An 18,089-nucleotide genomic window follows, 5' to 3' on the forward strand; every position below is an offset into this window, starting at 1 on the left:
TGGCCTACCCACTTCTCTCCCATGTATATAGTTGTCCCTGCCCTGTATATAGTTATTTATAGTTGCCCCCCCCATATATAGTTTATTATAGTTGTCCCCACCTGTATATAGTTATTTTCCATGATGCTGTTTGTATTAGTTTTATATGCACAGAGGTGAGGTTTGTGGTTATTTAAACAATGAGGCAGTTTTATTTTTCAAAAACCCGTGTCCTGTGTGCTTTCAGTGAGGGCGGGGTGCAGGTGCTGGGACGGTGTGCAGGGGACCCACCAGGGGTGGCCTGGGTGGTGCTCACTAAGCCCCCTGGTCAAAGTAGTCCCGCAAGGCCTCCCAGACCTGGACCCCGTCCCGGTGGGCCTGGGCGGCTAGGGCCTGTGGCCAGCTTGGGGTAGCCTCTTCTGGCCTCCAGTGCCCAGCCCTGCATGAAGGCCCCCCCTTGCTTTCCACCAGGTTGTGGAGCGTGCAGCAGGCACCCACAGCCTGGGGGATGTTCGGGAGGCCCACGTCCAGACGGGCCAGGAGGCAATGCCACTGGCCCTTCAGGCACCCGAAGGCCCGCTTGACCTCTTGGCAGGAGTGGTTGAGTCATGCGTTGTTGTGCTCCTGGCTGGCATTGAGGTGGCCTGTATAGGGCTGCATAAGCCAGGACTGGAGGGGGTAAGCCACATCTGCCACGAGGCAGAGGGTTACGGTGGTGTCCCCCACAGGGATTTCCCTCTGGGGGATGTAGGTCCCTGCCTTCAGTCAGCAGCATAGTCACAAACTGCGGAACACGCAAGTGTCATGGGCATGGCCAGGCCAGCCCACATATGCGTCCTGGAAGTGGCCACGGCTGTTGACCATGGCCTGCAGGACCACAGAGTGATAGCCCTTCTTGTTTATATAGCACCCACCACAGTGGTCCGAGGCGTGGATGGGGATGTGGGTCCCATCGAGGGCCCCAAAGCAGTTAGGGAACCCCATGGTGGCGAATCCCATGAAAGCCACGTCCAGGTCCCCAACTTGGATGACCCTCTGCAGCAGCAGGGCATTGAGTGCACGCACCACCTGCAGGGAGTAGACATGGGTGCCTGTGAAGGTATGCAGAGTATGCCCCCCCGCACCTGGGCCCCCACCCAGGCCCCCCTCCCCAGGCCCCCCTCAAGGTCTGCGACGCTTGTGTCACCAACACAGGGGCCGTGTAGTGCAGTCTGGGTGTGTCTCGGAGGAGCCCTTTAAGGGAGCAGCTTGCTGTTGCCCCAGAAGGGCTAGTCTGCTCTGCAACCCTGTCCGCAGGCTTTCTTGGCCCCTTATTTTGAGAGGGGGTGCTTGTGTGTGTGGACGCTCTGCTTTTCCTTCTGGGGTGGCCCTTTTCAAAGCTCCTCATCGCTACTTTGACATTGTACATTGACGGCACCAGCCCTGGAGGATGTGTGGACAATAAGAGTCGAAGTAGCCTATTTCGATGTCGTTACTACTAAATAGCCTATTTCGATGTAGTGTCGTAGTGTAGACGTAGCCTGACTGTGCCAGGGCCTCTAATTCTTCCTGTTTGTTTCCTAGGCTTCTGGCATTAGTGTACAAGCATCTTAGAGAAGGGGCCAATTGGCCCACTTTCTCCTCTTCACCCAGGAAACCTGCTCGATTGTTACCTCCTCCTTTCCCACTTACCTTAGGGCTTGTGTCATCTTCCCCTGATGAACCTAATTTAAAGCCCTCCTCACTAGCCCTCCTGCCCGCAAAGTGCTTTTTCTTCTCTTCTTGAGGTGGATCCCATCTCCTCCCAGCAATCTCTGTTCATGAAAGAGAATCCCATGGTCAGAGAAACCAAATCCTTCCCTGCTATACCACCTACACATCCATGCATTTACCTCCGTGATTTGACAATGCCTTCCTGGACCCCTTGCTTCCACAGGGAAGATAGACAAGAACACCACTTGTGCTCTGTATTCCTTGATCTTCCTTCCTAGGGTTAAGTAATGCACCGTGATCTCTTCAAAGTTGCTCTTAGCTGTATCATTGGTTCCTACACGGAGAAGTAGGAAGGGGTAATAGTCTTCAGGTTTAACGATTTTTGGCAGGGTCTCTGCAATATTCCAGATTCTAGCTCCAGGCAAGCAGCAAACTTGCCGGGATTCTAGGTCTGGCTGGCAGATGGATGACTCTGTGCCTCTTAGGAGGGAGTCCCCAGCCACCACTACGTGTCTTTTTCTCTTAGGGGTGGTGGTCATAGAACTCCCTTCCCTAGCACTGCGCATGCCATGCCTTAGAAACCATGGGGATGCCTTCAGATCCAATCTCTGTGAGGTATCAGCCCCAGTTATCTCCGCCATATCACCTGTGGAGAGAGGCTGAAAGCAGTTACTTAACTCCACTGGAATTGGAGAGACCTGAACTGGTTTTCTGCTCCTGGAGGTAACATGCTTCCAGTTCTCCTCCTTGTTTTGAGCAGCCTGCTATTCCTGCAGTATTATCTGTTGCCTTCTATCCAGAAAGTCTTCAACCTCTCTGATGGACCTGAGGGTTGATATTTGCGCCTCAAGTCCTTTAACCTTCTCTTCTAAAATGGCTACCAGCTTGCACTTGGTACATTGAAAATACTTTCTATCATCCAGGAGGAAGACAAACATGGCACATGACATGCAGGTCACAACAACAGACCTCTCACCAGCCATATCACTCTCCATTTTTTCCCTTTTCAGAGATCCCTTATTTGTGTCTAGTGCCGCCTTGAAGGACACAAGAGAAATACCATATAAGAAAGGGGAAAACAGGTATGGGGCTCCTCCCTAAGGCAAACTCCGTGGCAAACTCCCTGTTAGCTGCTCCTGTTCACTGCTCACAGGGTTCGCTGTGGCAGTCTTCTTATAGAGCTGCTAGCTGGTTAGGCCCCACTCAAAGCCTTTGCCTCCAGTCTAATCAGCCCTTGAAGGCAGCTCTCCCAATATAAACCTTGCAAACTTGCCAAACTGCCAAACGTGCTTTCTAACTGCCCCTCTCTGCAAAACAGATGCTCAGGCACACAGGCAGCTATGCAAACTGCCCCTCCCTGCAAAATAAAACAAATGCACAAACAGAAATTTAACCCACCAGCTCACAACGCAGCCCCCCAAACGCTACACTCACCCGACCTCCTCTAGGATGCTTTCCCAGGCAAACTCCCTGTTACTGCTCCTGTTTGCATATTTCAAGGTATATAAGACTGATTTGGTCTCAGTGAACTCCCTTTCAAAGGTTCCATTGCTTTCCATGGTGTGGAAGCATGCTTTGTATTTGCACCTAACAGAGTGGCAGGCAGATTGAATTTAGCAAGTCCTTGCAATGTGGGCTAACTCCTGCATGCATCACAGGAAAGAGCCTGTTGAGGTCAATGGAACGATTGTCATGAGTAAACTGGGCAGGATTAGCCACAAGGGCTGGATCCAAACCTAAAGAGTTTCATTGACTTCCATGGGCTTTGATCAGGCTCCTTATACTCACATTTTTCCCATACATTTCAGCTTTTTGAACACTAGGAAAAATGTTTTCTCCCTTTCACATAGTTTGTGGAAAACACCAAGAACAACTAAAACCAGGAAGGCTAAATTCATTCCAGGTAGCCTAGTTCAAGATGTCTGCTATTTAGGACCCTCCCAAATTCAGAGCCATGAAAAATGCATCATGGATCTTGAAATCTGGCCATGAAGTCTGGTCTTTTGTGTGCCTTTATCCTTTGCTACTCAGCTTTCATGGAAGAGATCATCTTTCTCCAACTGGGGGTCCTGACCTGAAAGGGGAATTGCAGGTGGGGCTCAAGGTTATTTTAGCGGTGGAGGTAACAATATTGCCACCCTTGTTTCTGTGCTGCCTTCAGAGCTGTGTTGCCAGACACCGTGATTTTTGGCGATATACTCATCTCTGCAGGCAGAGCTCTGTCAGCAGCGGCAGCAGCACAGAAGTAAGGTTGGCAATACCATGATGCACACACTTCTGCATAAGTGGTGTCTCTGTCTTCCAAGCTGGGCTCCCACCCAGTGACCACCAAGCTCCAGCTGCCCAGCTCTGAAGGCAGCACCACCACCAGCACCAGCACAGAAGGAAGGGTAGCTGTGCTGCAATTCCCACCCCTACAATAACCTTGCAGCCGCACACAACTTCTGTTGGATCAGAAGCCCTACAAATACATTACTTTGAAATTTCATATTCAAATATTTGAAATCATGAAACTTCAGATTTTGAAAATCCCTTGGCTGTGAAATTGATCAAACTGGAATTTGAATTTCATAGGGCCCCACTAATGAGAAATCCCTGCACCAATATGAGAGTCCTACTAGGAAATATATGTTTAAACCCTGTCAGAATTGCTATGCTAGGGGTATAATTGACTCCCCCACCACACACACTCTACCACCCCAAACTCCAGTTTTCAGAATGATTCATCAATTTCATTACCAGTGAGCATTGTCCCAATGTCACATATAAAAGGAATAAATCACTCACAGTAAATATCAATCGTGGTGGATTTTTCTTTCTTCCCATTGTCACAGGATGCAGTGCACAGATATTCATGCTCATCTGAAAAGCCAACAGGATCCATAGTCAAGATGGAGCGTGGCTCCCATTATTGTTCACTGTCCCACCTAATGGGTTGTCCACCTGGGCTCTCCAATAGAAAATTGGGGACTCGCAGTCAATAGTACTGCAGATTAATTCAAGTTTATCTCCAGTCTGAGCAGCCACTTTGTTTTCAGGTGCAAACTGAACTTTGAAAGAGTTAGCTGAAAAAGGCCGAAAAATACCAACTCAGCAGCATTCTCATTGTCCTTATTCTCCCCTCCACTTGTATGTCATGTCAGAATATTAGAGGTTGCCTCTTCTTTTCTCTTGTTGTACTAATCGTCATGTAGGAAAGTTAAACAACTTATACTCAGCACTTACATAGTTCTTTACGTCTCTAAACTCTTCTGCAAACATTAATGAAAGTCACTATTCTTTAAAACAAGATTCAGATGATACTCTGGGTCTGATGTTCAAGTGGAGCTACACTTGTTTAAACCAGAGGGAATCCGCTGAAAACATCTCAGCCGCCTACAGGCTGAACCTTTCTAATTAAACAACCTTTCGTCCAGCAACATCCACAATCGAGCATGATTTTAGTTAGCTAGACTACCACTTATCATGGGTGTGGCAAGTTTCCTGTGGTCCCATAAAAAAGTTTGTTTAGCGACACTAGACCTGGTTCTCACTGTTCTGTCCTGTAATTTACCCCTGAATGTCTTCTAAGACTGCAATAAGCAGTGGGAATGTTGCTAATGGGCTAGACAGTATTAACCTCCTGTAGTCTGTCTAGTTGTCTCGTTCAGCACTGGTGAGGTCTCAAGGGTGCTGGACTGGAGAGGCTCAACTAGTAATAGAAAAATAAGTTATCGCAAGAGATTATACAATTATCGTCATTGCAGATATTTAGTACTATACTGATCTCTATCACAGATGCTTCAGGGATAATAAAAAGAAAACCTAAAGTGATCTGCTAGAGATCTTTGCTAACCTAACAATTTTGTGATTTACAAGTGCAAATACATTTTGTAGCAAACTAAATTACAAGATAGCTGCTTTACTAATAGTCAATGCTGAATAAAATTGCTCTTGATATTTAAATATCTTAACTGAAAGTAACAAATTTTTATGCACTGAAATGTAAATAATTTGCAATAAAGGGAAAAGATTATAAAATAAAGTAAAAAGTAAATTAATTAGTAACAAAAGGAAAACTCACAAGTCACAAACACCAGTAAAAGCACTGTCACCGATGGAATTAACCTTTCCATTTATCTAAATTGTTGCAACTGCTATATTATGAGTAGAAAGAAAGCTCCAAGTCCTGGATCTCTGTTCTTCCTGAAGAAACACGGGCTGAGTTTACAGCTTTGAAAATGACAATTGAAAGAGTTACTCGGCTTTTTATAACCATTCTGGTTGGGACACAGAGTAGGAAATCCCTGGATGGCAAAACCTCACTCTGTAGGCTGTTTTCACCATCCTCTGCTGTTTCAGAATCAGGACTAAAAGGTCTATATTAAAAACAAATTCCAAAACAGAATTGGCACAATATATATACTTGAGATGCAGAATATCAGGAATAGTTCAGACAAGAAAAAGTCTTTTAAAGTCCAGGATAAAATTAATTAGTTTAGCATTGTTATTGTACGTTACAAGTGTAAGGAGCAAAATAAGGACTTGTTGTGGAAATGGTTAGTCATATGAAAGAAGGCATTCATGTGAGCTGTTCTGCTGAAGTCAATGGGACTATTACGGATATGCATATTTTTTGCATGATTGAGTTTTATGGGGACAATCCTACAAACACGTGAGTAATTTTACGCAAGTGAGTTGCCCCTTTCAAATCAATGGGACAACACCCATGAATTAAGCTCCCCAAACAACAATGGTTTTAGCCATAAAATAAGGAAACACAGATCAAAGTCTGGACTTGTAGGACTAGAGAAAGTCAAATCAAAATCATGGATCCCAACACCTCAGATCCATCTCCAGTGTTTGAGGGTCAGACCATTGGCCTACAGCTGAACAGAATGACTGTTGGATTGAGTCTGCTGGTCCCACGAGGACAACATTATTTATAATGACATCTGAAAGCAAATTGACCTTAAAATATGGATTTCTTTTCTGTGATATCAATGATTTATTTCCCTGTAGATTGTCAACCTGTTTTTGCAGTCTGATATTGTCCTGTTTAAATTACGGAACTAAAACAGCTGAAAAACTTTAGATAGTTAAGCTATAGGGGGCAGGGGTGAAAATTATCTGCGTTCTTTTAAAAGAAGCAATTTAACCTGACACCTTACAGCTTTCATGCCCTTACTTAGTAATACAGAAAGAACGAACATGTTATACGAATGAATGAAGACATTGCTCACATTTTCAGTGATTTCTAAGCAGGGCTTAAAGGATACCAGTCTGGAGCAAAAGATATTTTTGGGGACAAACAGTGGCTGGCACAAGGGTGGTTAAAAAATGTCTATGATGAATTATTACATTTGATAGCTGATCATTTAACTGCTATGCTGAGTGCTGTAAACTGTGGCTGTTACATATTGCTTATTTCACCTGTGGGCCTGATCCAGGTGTCAGCTAATAATTTGCATAAAGTACATGAGAAAATATGGAAAATCCATAAGCTATAAATATAAATAACAGTGAACAAAGGAAGGTACCACGTGGAGGTCTCACTTTCTGAGTCATGTAGCTTGTGTTGTTAGCACTTTATCCATTGGAATTAATAATAGTTTCATTTGACCCCATTCAGGTGCACAGGTGCTGTGGGGAGACGGTGGTTAGGCCGGGTCACTCAGACAAACAGGGAGATGGCATGAGGGGCCAATTAAAATTTTGGCAATGGCACAGGGAGGTGGTTGTTAGCCAATGGCCAGGTGAGGTGCCACTTATGCCCTTGTTTTAATATGAGATTTCAACTGCTATGGCAGAGCCCACGAGTGACCAGGCTTAGAGCGGCTTAGAGCAGCTGAAAGCAGCTGGGTTCTTTGTTTTGTGTTCAGTTTGCACAGTAACAGGAGGAGTCAGGTTACCACTTAATCAATTACTTTGTTTATTTATCTAACAAGTTAATTTCTTACTGCTACAATGTTTGTTTGTTTACCTAGAGAGTTAAGCTCTTGTGGTTACAATTGTTACAAGGTTTATACTTTGATCACAAATAGCTAGCATACACTCTAATTCATAGATCTATACTTGTTAAATACGCGCAAAAAAAAAAAAGTAAAATACCTAGCAGGTCTTATTCTCACCCCTGCATTACCAACGAGGCTTGGCCAGTTTCTCTCTCAATCCCTTGGGAAGAAGTACTTTGTCCCTTTTTCTCCAGGAGTCGGGCGTACCCGGGGACCTGGGGAGACCCCACCTTCCTGTCAGGCAGGAAAGATGATTGGAACTCAAATAGGGGGTCTGCTGGACCCTTCTTTTATACCCATTGGGTCACGTAGGCTTCTTCCTTGGTTTAAAAATAAAAAAAAGCCAATTGAATTAAACTGTCTGATGCTCGTTCTCACAGGGAGTTCAAGGGCTTAGTTCACACCTGCAAGGTAGACAATTGAGGGGCATTTGTTTCTTAATGGGCTGGAGATTTTCCTCTCAAGTTTGGGACCAAGCATTGCAGGTGAATCAACTGATGGTAATCAGCCAAGGGCAGTCCGCAGGCCGCCTGTTAATTAGTCCATTGTTAATTAGCCCATTGTTCTTATCAGCTTTGCTCCGGAGCTTCAAAGACCATGGATCTGTGCTCTTGGGCATTCCAGGGCTGGGCTATTCCTTTTAACCCTTTCATGCTCTGAAGCACCTAGGGAAGGCAAAATGGAGTAGAGCAAAAGGTGGGGTTCTGTCTGGCTACAGTGGTGCACCCTTCGAGTGCTACCACAAGTCACCTGTACACAGGTGAGACCAGTAGCAGGAGAGAGAAGTAATTCATTGTAATAAATGTATGGTAAATCCTTGATTAATGGACCCCGATTTAAGAGACTTTGGAAATAAGGGACACTGACCATCAGACCCCTCCCCCTCAAATATACACCAGCAACTCAAGACAGCCGACAACGCTGGTGGGGCCTCCAGGGCTGGAAGAGTCAGCAGAGAGCAGCTGGGCCGCTGGTGCTGGAGGACTGTTGTGGAAGGAGCCAAGTCAGCATTCAGCTCCTCTCCTGGTAACTGGGACATGGAGATGGAGGTGTGAGGGGACGAGGGGGGAAGGAAGCAGAGTAGAGGTCAGGAGTGAGTAATGGGCTGGGAATGTCAGTGCATTGTTGCCTCCTTCTTAAGGTGGCACAGTGGCAGTTCGTGCCCGGTGTGCAACGCTGGCCCAATAACACACCAAGAGTGGAAGAAGAATCTTTATTTGGCATGTCAAGTAAGGTGCAGGGGGATCTGTCCTCAAAACCTGCACACCTTGCAACAAGCAGTGAGCAATACTTATACCTCTCTCCTCCTTTGTTCACCCCCCACCAACAAACCAGGGGAGAGTTTCTCATACTCCCTTTATCCATTCCTCCAGCTCAAACTGAATTCCTACTGCTCATATGACATTCCGCTCTGGTAATTCCCTATTAATCAGGTGGTAATGTACCAATAGATTATTAACAGAATGTAAGTTACAGGGAGGTAGAGTTATTCAGTCGTATAGAACATGAACAGGATTTCAGTAACAAAACAATGCTGAATTTCATGAGAAAATTAAGGAGGATTCACTAACAATGCTAAATACAATATTGAACCTCATGGGAACATCAGTAAGCATTCATTTACAAAACACTGTTTCTATGAGTACAGAATATAACAACGTTTCCCCTGCCAACAGCATCATCATACAGTATAACCATTCGATATAACTGACTTTCAGCATTAACAGACACCCCTTCTCCCCATTAGTCTGTTAAATCAAGGGCTTACTCTATGAACCCTTACTAAGAATGGCAATACTGTGTTCAGACTGCATATAAACTTCACGGCAAATAAATTCACCAACAGGGAAGGACAAGTATGAAGCAAAAAGTGCAGCTCCAAAAAGATGGAAATCCAGGTGAAAAACATAAAGGAAACCGGAAATATAGCAGAGGTAAAAGAGACAACCCATAAATGTTGGAAGAAGGAGGAAGCTCAGAATCCTGCACCAACAGTAAAGACCATGGAGTTTGTCATTGTCATGGTGGACAATAAAAAAAAATCCTCTCAGGAAATGGAAAAAGAAAAGATGTTACTATGTTGCTATGCTAGAAAACCCTCAAATCACGAAGCACAGACTCTGTGGCGTATACAGGCTGAGGAGTGGTGTTTTGACTCGGCAAATATGAAAGGTTTATGATGGGCATGTAAAATTCCCCACTTCAGCAAAATTGCTGCTATGGACTTTGTCATCACAAGAGTAGGGAAAGGTCATATATATGGTGATACTGAAATCTGGACCATGTAGATAGTTCTAACTTGGATTTCCAGGAGGGGCATGTTCTCAACCCCCAGGAACAAGACAGCATAAAAGTGGTAGGGCCTGTCTGCACCCTGAGGCCGCTGCCATGGAAAGCCATAATTGCAGTGGCATTTTTATCAAATAACAGGGACTGGGAAGTGTCAGCCTGATCCAACTACCATTATACTCAGGAAGACACCTTTGATTGACATTGACAGGGTATAGTAAAAAAGAGAAGGGGCATTTATTTACAAATTCACAATGAAGATGAGTCTTCATGCATCTGACGAAGTGGGTGTTTACCCACGAAAGCTTATGCTTCAAAATATCTGTTAGTCTACAAGGTTCCACAGGACTTCCCATTGTTTTTGCAGATACAGTCTAACACGGCTACCTCTCGGATACTTGTCACAAAGAAGATGAACTGCAGAAAACACTGGCAGGAATTCTGATGCTCAGCAGGCAGAGTATAGTGAGACTGTATAGACCAAGCACTGCTGTAGTGCAATATAAAAGAGATGTCTGCAGGTATGTGATAAAAGAGATTAAAAGGTCACTAGATAGTGCTCAAGTTTCTGCAGCAGAGTTCCTGGATTTTATAGGAGCAGTAAAACTTGCTGCAGATGGCTTCTTCATTTGCAGCTCCTTACATATTTGTATGTAGCTCTTGATACTGTGTCAAAAAGCAAGAGTCCTCCTTGCACCTAGGCCTACGGCTAGAGCTAACCGGCAGGAGGCCCCCCACCTACCTCCTTCACTTTGTCAGTAGGCCTGCATTACAGTAGAAAAAGGCAAGGGAATGCCAGAAGGTCGTGACACTGGAGAGAGAGCCAGAGAAGCAAATTTAGCTGAAAACATTTTCAACAACCTGTTGCAAATCTGAGGAGCACCAATGTGGGCACAAGATTTTAGTTCTTCACATCAGTGTGCTGGCTGCTTTTCTTCCGATCCTCTTGCTAGCGAGCTGCCTGGCAAAACACCGAGGCTGGGTCTACATGTGTCAGATCTTCTGGAAGAACACAGGCTTCTTCCGGAAGATTCCGGAAGCGTCCATACGTGTAAGGTGCACTTCCGGAAGGAATTGAGAAGAACACACCACTTCTTCCGGATACCAAACGCTAGTTCTGTAAGGGGAATAAGACCTTCCTCTGGCAGATTCTTCCAGGAGAAAGCACATGTGGACACTTGTGGACTGCTTCTTCCGGAAGAAGTGGTTCACCATGGTGACTCCCTGCTGGAGCCGGGAGACAGTCCAGCAAGCCGCTGGGGGCTCTATGGTCCTGCTTCCAGCAGCAGTTAAAGCTCCAAGGACCTAGAAACCCTGGAGCAGGAAGCAGGGGCTGTGAGGCTGGCAGCACATGCTGGATTGCAGCACCCAGCCTCCTGCCACCCCAGACCTGATGGCCAGCAGCCAGCCCTCCTGCACTCCTCTGGGCAGCCCCGGGGTGTCAGAGGATGGCAGTCTGGAGGGGGAGCGGCCCTGGAGGAAGAGGGCCCCTGCCTGGACTGAGCTAGAGCTGCAGGACCTCCTCGCACTCTGGCAAGAGGACAACGTCCTCAGGGACACATCGGGTCACCGGCAAACCGCCACTGCCTGCACCTGACTGGCCACAGCCCTGGCCACCCTGCCCAGACCACAGACCAGGTTCAGTGCACGGTAAAGGAACTGCGCCAGGGATATACATGGGCAAGGGACGGTCGCTGTCACTCCAGGACCAGCCCAGCCAAGTGGCCCTGTTATAGGGAGCTGCGGGACATCCTGGCAGGCGATGACACCTCACCACTGCACCACGTCGTGGACAGGGCAGCCACGGACCCCCCCCGCTGCACCGGAGGGGGAGGACAGCAGCTCCTCTGAAGTGGCCAGGGAGGAGGGTCAGACCACTGGCCAGCCCCAGGATCCCTCTTGATAGCCCCAGCCTTGGACCTGAGCAGCTGGACCATGTCCAGCTGGGCATCCCCAGACCTATATGAGGTCCCATCAGGTAAGTGCATGGCACAGAACATCCCCAGTGGCGGCACACCATGCCCCTCCCATGCCCCACCCTGGAGTGGACCCCAGGGTCGCAGGCAAGCCACAGGGCACCCCACACACCCTCCCCTCCCTGCGGAGTCCCTGCACAGAGAGGTCCATGCAGGGGGGAACCCAGGGTACACAGCTGCGCCCAGCTTACCAGTGCCCCAGGCAAGGTCTCCCCTGTGCCTGACTGCACCCCCCTAATTCAGTGCCCTGTTCCCAGGTGGGGCCCTAACAGGTGGCAGCATCCCTAAGGTGAGGGACTGCCCAGGCCGCTATGCCAGGACCATGGCTTTTAATACAAAGGCTTCCTGGGTCTGGCCCAGGGGAGGTGCCCAGGAGCCAGGGGACCACCACATGGGGCTTGGCTGGGGCCCTAATTCCCTCTGCCCCACCTCTTTTCTTGCAATGGCCCAATCCCAGGGACAGGAGAGGCACCAGAGGAGCCCAGGCCCAGCTAGCAGTGCAAAGGCCGGTGGTGCTGGCAATCCCCCGGCAGAGCATGACCCACACACTTGGCTGCAGCCCGGTGGGCCCAGCGGTCCCTTCGTTGGAGCCTGGTGGAGAAGGCAGAGGCATATGCAACTGCCCTCCACCACCAAAATGATGTGGTGGAGAGGCAGCTGGCCCTGGAGGCGGAGGCCCTCCGGTGGTGCTGGGAAACCTGGGGGGAGGTGGTGGGGATGCTCCGGGAGGTCTGCAGGGCCCTCCTGGCACTCCCCACCACCCCACCTTCTGCCCCACCAAGCACCCTCCCCCCTGCCCACTGCTGTTCCACCTGCCATCCCCCCTTCCCTCCTTCCTCCTGCCCTGTACCCCCTTCCCTCCTCCTCCAACACCTGTGCTCCTGGCCCCCCTGGGATCGCCATCCCAAGGCCCTAGCTGCCCTTCTTTCCTGGGATCTTCCCATGGCAGCCCTTCTTGACCTAAGGGTCTGGATTGTGGTCATGGTGAGCCCCATGGAAAGCCCCCTGCCCCAGGAACCACCCCTTCTGTATCCCCTACCAAGGAGTTGACATCAGCTGCCCACCGTCTCCTCCCAATGCTCCCTGCCCCATCGGGGACCATGCACCTGGGGCAGGAGAGGCAGCCGTGGGAACTGGGGCTCATGGCACTCCACCCCATCCCTCAAGTAGGGGGTCCCTCCCCTCCCCCTCCACACCCAGTTAGTACAAACCCTCTGCCTAGATGCCCCACTCTCCTAAATAGTTGGCCCCACTCCCATGCATTTTGTTGAAGCACATTTTTAATGTTTGTATATACCTGTTACACTAGTTAGCCATTTCCAGAACACAGCTTTGTTTGGCACCTCTGTGTCCCTGTTCATTGGGGAGCCTGCATTGGGGGCCTGGCTCAAAGGTCCCCGTGGGCAAAGGCCTCCTGGAGGGCCTTCTGGGTGTGGACCCCTTCCTGGTGGAACTGCCATTTAGGGGCCATGGGTGGCTGCCCTCACTCCAGCATCAGCAAGGCCGGCCCACCCTGGTGCTGTGTTCCCTCATACGCCTCAGTGAGGTTGTGGAGAGCACAGCAGGCAGCCACGAGCTGCAGGTTGTTCTCCACCCCCACACGGAGGTGCGTGAGAAGGCATTTGAACCCTGTCTTTAGGTGCTGGAAGGCACACTCCACCATGTTATGGGAGAGTCCCAGCAGGGTGCTGAAGAGCTCTTGCTATAGGGTCAGGTTCTCTGTGCAGGGGAGCTGCAGCCAGGGCTGCAAGGAGTATGCTGGGTTGGCTACCAGGCATAATGGGATAGCGATGTCACCAATGATGAGGTCCCATTGGGCAATGTATGTGCCCACCGCCACCCAGTGGCACAGGATTGTGGTCATGGTGACCCAAAGGATGCAGGCATTGTGTGTCTGGCCAGGCCAGCCGACATAGATATTGGTGAACTGGCCCCAAGCATCCACCACTGCCTGGAGCATGACTGAGTGGTACCCCTTGCGGTGCTGATGTATTGGCTGATGTGCTGGCCCAGGGCCCTGATAGGGATATGGGTGCCATCCAATGCCCTGAAGCACTGGGAGAAGCTGAGTCCACGAAGAATGCACGGCTGCATCCAGGTCCCTGAGGTGAACGAGCCACTGCACGAGCACGTGATTGATAGCCCTCATGACCTGCAGGGGACAAGGGGCGTGCACGCTCACGTGTGTGCCCAGGGGTACCCCAGCTGGTCCCTGGCTTCCCCCTCCCTCTCTCCATCCCTCCCTCCCTTTGCCACCCCCAGCAAGGTGCCCCTCTGGGAGCGGGCTTGTGTTAGGGTGGGGTATTGGAGTCCCCTGTGGCAGTCCCCCTGGCCCCTGTGTCCAGGCCCCACCCTGGTCCCCGGGGCTCCCATTGCCTGACACCATCCCCCACTTCCCGTGCTGTGCTGGGGCCCAGCGTGTGGCTTACCTCCAGTAAAGATGGCCCCAACGGTGGACTTGCCACCCAAATTGCTGCCCCACAGAGCGGTAGTTAGCTGAGGTGGCCAGCTTCCAGATGGCAATGGCTGAACGCTTCTCCAGTGGGAGGGCTGGCTGCATCCCCATGTCCTGGCAGTGAAGCAGGGGTGGCAGCCAGGCACAGATCTCACAAAGCATGTCCTTCTGCATGCACACATTCCACTGCTGCTGTTCATCATCCCACTGCACCATAACCACCTGGTCCCACCAGTCACTGCTGGCAGCCTGGGTCCAGACATGGTGGATGGGCTGTCAGGGGCCTGGCTGGGGCAGGGGTGAGTCGCGGGCCCCGGTGCTCATGTTGCATTCATGCATCTGGCTGAAGAGGGTGGCCAGGAGGATCCCAGCACCCATGTCAGGGCGAGCCTGTGCTGCTAACCTCGGGGTCCATGGCCGGCCCGTGGGTTGTTGCAAGAGGAATGGGATGACGAGCTATGCTGGGAGCAGCACAATGGGCCTTGGCAGCTAGTGCAGGGAGGGGCTGTTGGGGGGGCCCTTTAACAGGCTGTGTGGCTGGTGCCCCGGAAGTGTTCTCCCAATTTGTGACCCCGTCTGAGGAGTTTCCTGCCCTGTTCTTCTGGAAGACCATTTGCGCATGTGTGGACGCGATCTTCCGGAAGAGTGGGCAGCTCTTTCGGATGCCGCTTTGAGTGTAGCTGCTGTCTTCCGGAAGATATGACACCTGTAGACACAGCCTGAAAGTGTTAAAGTCTGGGATTGATGTGGTTTTCTACTCTTTCCACTAATTGAAATTTGTGTAATAAACATTTTGGAGGGGAATCGCAGATGGTTGCCGTGACTCAGAAAGCACACAGGCATTTTATCTCTGATCCGAAAAGTGGATAGAAAGCTGCTTTCCAGGAAAGCAAAACTGACATGAGATTTTTTGGCAGGTGGTGAGAAGGGAAAAAAAACTGCTTGTGTAATAAAGATTCAGTATTAAGTTCATTTTATGCTTCTGTAACTTTGTTGATGAAGTTCATTTGGCCAATTTGCACAAGATATTAATAAATCACAGGAGACCAACTTATTTGATCAACTATTTTTGCAGTCTGCATGGGAAGGGAGTTAGTCCCTTTATTGTTTTTGTGTTAAAATTTCAAAATTGGCCATAACTAAAGGCTTAAAGCTTATTGGACAGGGACCATGGAATTATATGGCACCCCAGTGTTCACTGTAAGCTAAGCACTTGGGCAGCCTCCTAAGAGAGATTCTGGTGCCACCCAACTGATTAGCAGAGGTCCCCCATCCCCCCACTGGGTATTTATTTCTATTGGTGGTGCACACCCTCACATGCCTCAGTGCACACAACAAAATTTATTCTGCCCCAGATGGAAAAGGTTAGTGGGAACACTAGACACTCCCCATGTTAACAACTCTCACAATTTTTTCATCTCACTCATGATATTTGTTGTTTTATTTAACTCCCAGCATCTGGAATCGTGATTAGGTGAAAATCTCAGATTTTTCTCAAAATGTGTTTCTGTCCAAAAGGTCTGTGGAGAAATGCTTGAATATGGTACCCAGTTTCACCCTTGGGGCTTGCAAACCACAAGGAAAAGCAAAAGAACTCAATAATTATTTATTTACTTATGAGGCTGACTTGTGATTTTTGAAAATTTGAGTTTGGCACTAAAGGCTGAACCTATCTTGTCCACCACCCTCGGGACCTGACAGGTGCCAGATGATTGCCATACCACGGAAGGTCACTATTTTCTAGCACATTACTGACACTTGTTTACTGAGCCCGTAGAAGACATTTAGGGGTAAATTACAGCTAAATAACAACACAGAACAGAGAGGCAGGACTGGTGGCTATAAATAAAGTTTATGGGCCCATGGGAAACTTGGCCACACCCATGATAAAGGGTTGTCCAGCTAACTACAAATCAGGTCAGATTATAAATGTTCCCAGAGGTGAGAGTTCCAGCCTAGAGAAGTTCAACCTGTAATCCGCCCTCTAGCATGTTTTCTCCCTCTTACCGCCCACATGGTTTAATGGCTTAATTTATCACCGATGTATTTTACTCTGTCCCCATGATTTTGGTGTGCTGCAGAGCTTTGTTTTATAACCCATTGTTGCTTTGTGGCAAGGTTTCAGGGGAAAGCCACTGGGTTTGCCTAGGGGGCAGTGGTCCTTGTAAATTGTGCAGCTCATTGCTACTGGTGGTTCACATTCACACCTATCACAGTGCCCATAAAAATTTATTCTGCACAGGGATGGAAAAGATGAGCAGGTACAGTGATGGGGGTATGGGGAGGTTGAGATGGCAGCATTCCAAACAGCCTGGGAGGTGGCTTCTCACTTCAGATTCCAGGGTACAGCTGAGATTTTTTGCATTGAAGAGGGAATTAATCTCCCTCTCTCTCTCCCTTTTTCCAGGAACAGAAGCGACTTCAAACATGAGACACACGAGCTGATTTAAAATTCTTTGTTTTCCTTCCAGTAGCCATTGACAGCAGAGCTGCTGGCAGTAACAGGGAGAGTAGCGGGGGCAGCTGCCCCTGGACCCAGCAATTTAAAAAAGGTCTGTGGTTCCTGGTAGCCAATGAAGAGCTGCCTGGGGAGGATGCCCCCCCCCCCGCTCCACCCCTTCCAGCCAAGGCCCTGCCTCCCACCTTGCCTAGAGGGCTGGCAATTTTGTGGGCAGCCCTGCTCCACAGCAGCAGAGCAGCACTCTGTTGATAATTCAAAGCCCCTTTGTCTCCCCATATGTGGACCTGACCTTACAGCAGCATCTATCCCTATATCCACCAACAAGGGATATGTGCACTCACTTGGTATTTCTGCTAGAAATAACCAGCGTTGAAATACTTAACTAAATTAATAAATTAAGCTCAAATCCAGCAAATCACTTGAGCATGTGCATGACATTAAGTACCTGCACTGTCTCACTGAATTCAGCCACTGGCACTTCTAATCCCTTCTCCCCCCACAGCCTCCAATCTCCATTGCAGCTGTGTTATTTGCTCAGACTCATCACCATGGGCTGGTGCGTGGATGATGTGCCACTCTCCCTACTCCTGCTGCCTCCCAGTGCAGGGCTGTCTCCTGGCTCCACACCCAGACCCTGATACTGCTCTCTCTATGGTTCCAAGAAAGGGAACTGTGGTACATTGTTGCTGAGTAACCTAGTCCCCTTTGACCTCCCATTTTTGCTGAGATCCACACCTAGATCAATTAGAGTTAATTAGATGTTTTAGACAAACTTAACCATGTTCCTATGTATATGGGCAGGGCCCATGCACTGACCCCTGTCAAAGTTAGACTCAAGACTCACAATTTGTCAGATCAATCTGTTTATTAGCAAAGCTGCTCTGCTAATACATTCAGAAAAGTGAGTCCCCTCCCAGGGCTCAGGTCTCTTAATTTATACAGATCAAGAAGGCAAGTTAATAGACAAAGGAAAAAAAGGAAAAAAAACCAGACACACACCCACCCCACACAGTCCCTGAGACCAGTCACGTACCTTTATTTCCATATCACCCTCAGCAATCCCCTGCCAATGACTCCCTGGTTACTTTAATTAATTACTGTCTAGCACCTACTGCTCTGGTTCCTGCTTTCCCAGGCACACCTGGCTCCATCCAAACCCACCCTACATTCCTACACACAGTATCAACATAACTTCCCCTTCTTGAGCTCAGAAGTAACATTGTATCATCGTGTGATTTAATTTC

The 18,089-nt window shown here is 48.7% G+C and overlaps 1 long non-coding RNA gene across 1 annotated transcript; it reads right to left on the minus strand.

The window, feature by feature from the left end:
• Positions 1–914: 914 nt before the first annotated feature.
• Positions 915–5,870, minus strand: LOC142018032 (uncharacterized). Its single transcript, XR_012646664.1, has 4 exons — positions 5,735–5,870; positions 4,459–4,533; positions 1,651–1,772; positions 915–1,047 (listed from the first exon to the last, which is right to left on the minus strand). It is a non-coding gene; the product is annotated as an uncharacterized LOC142018032 (long non-coding RNA).
• Positions 5,871–18,089: the final 12,219 nt, after the last annotated feature.

This window comes from Carettochelys insculpta, chromosome 9, assembly GCF_033958435.1.
Source record: "Carettochelys insculpta isolate YL-2023 chromosome 9, ASM3395843v1, whole genome shotgun sequence".
NCBI lineage: Eukaryota > Metazoa > Chordata > Testudines > Carettochelyidae > Carettochelys > Carettochelys insculpta.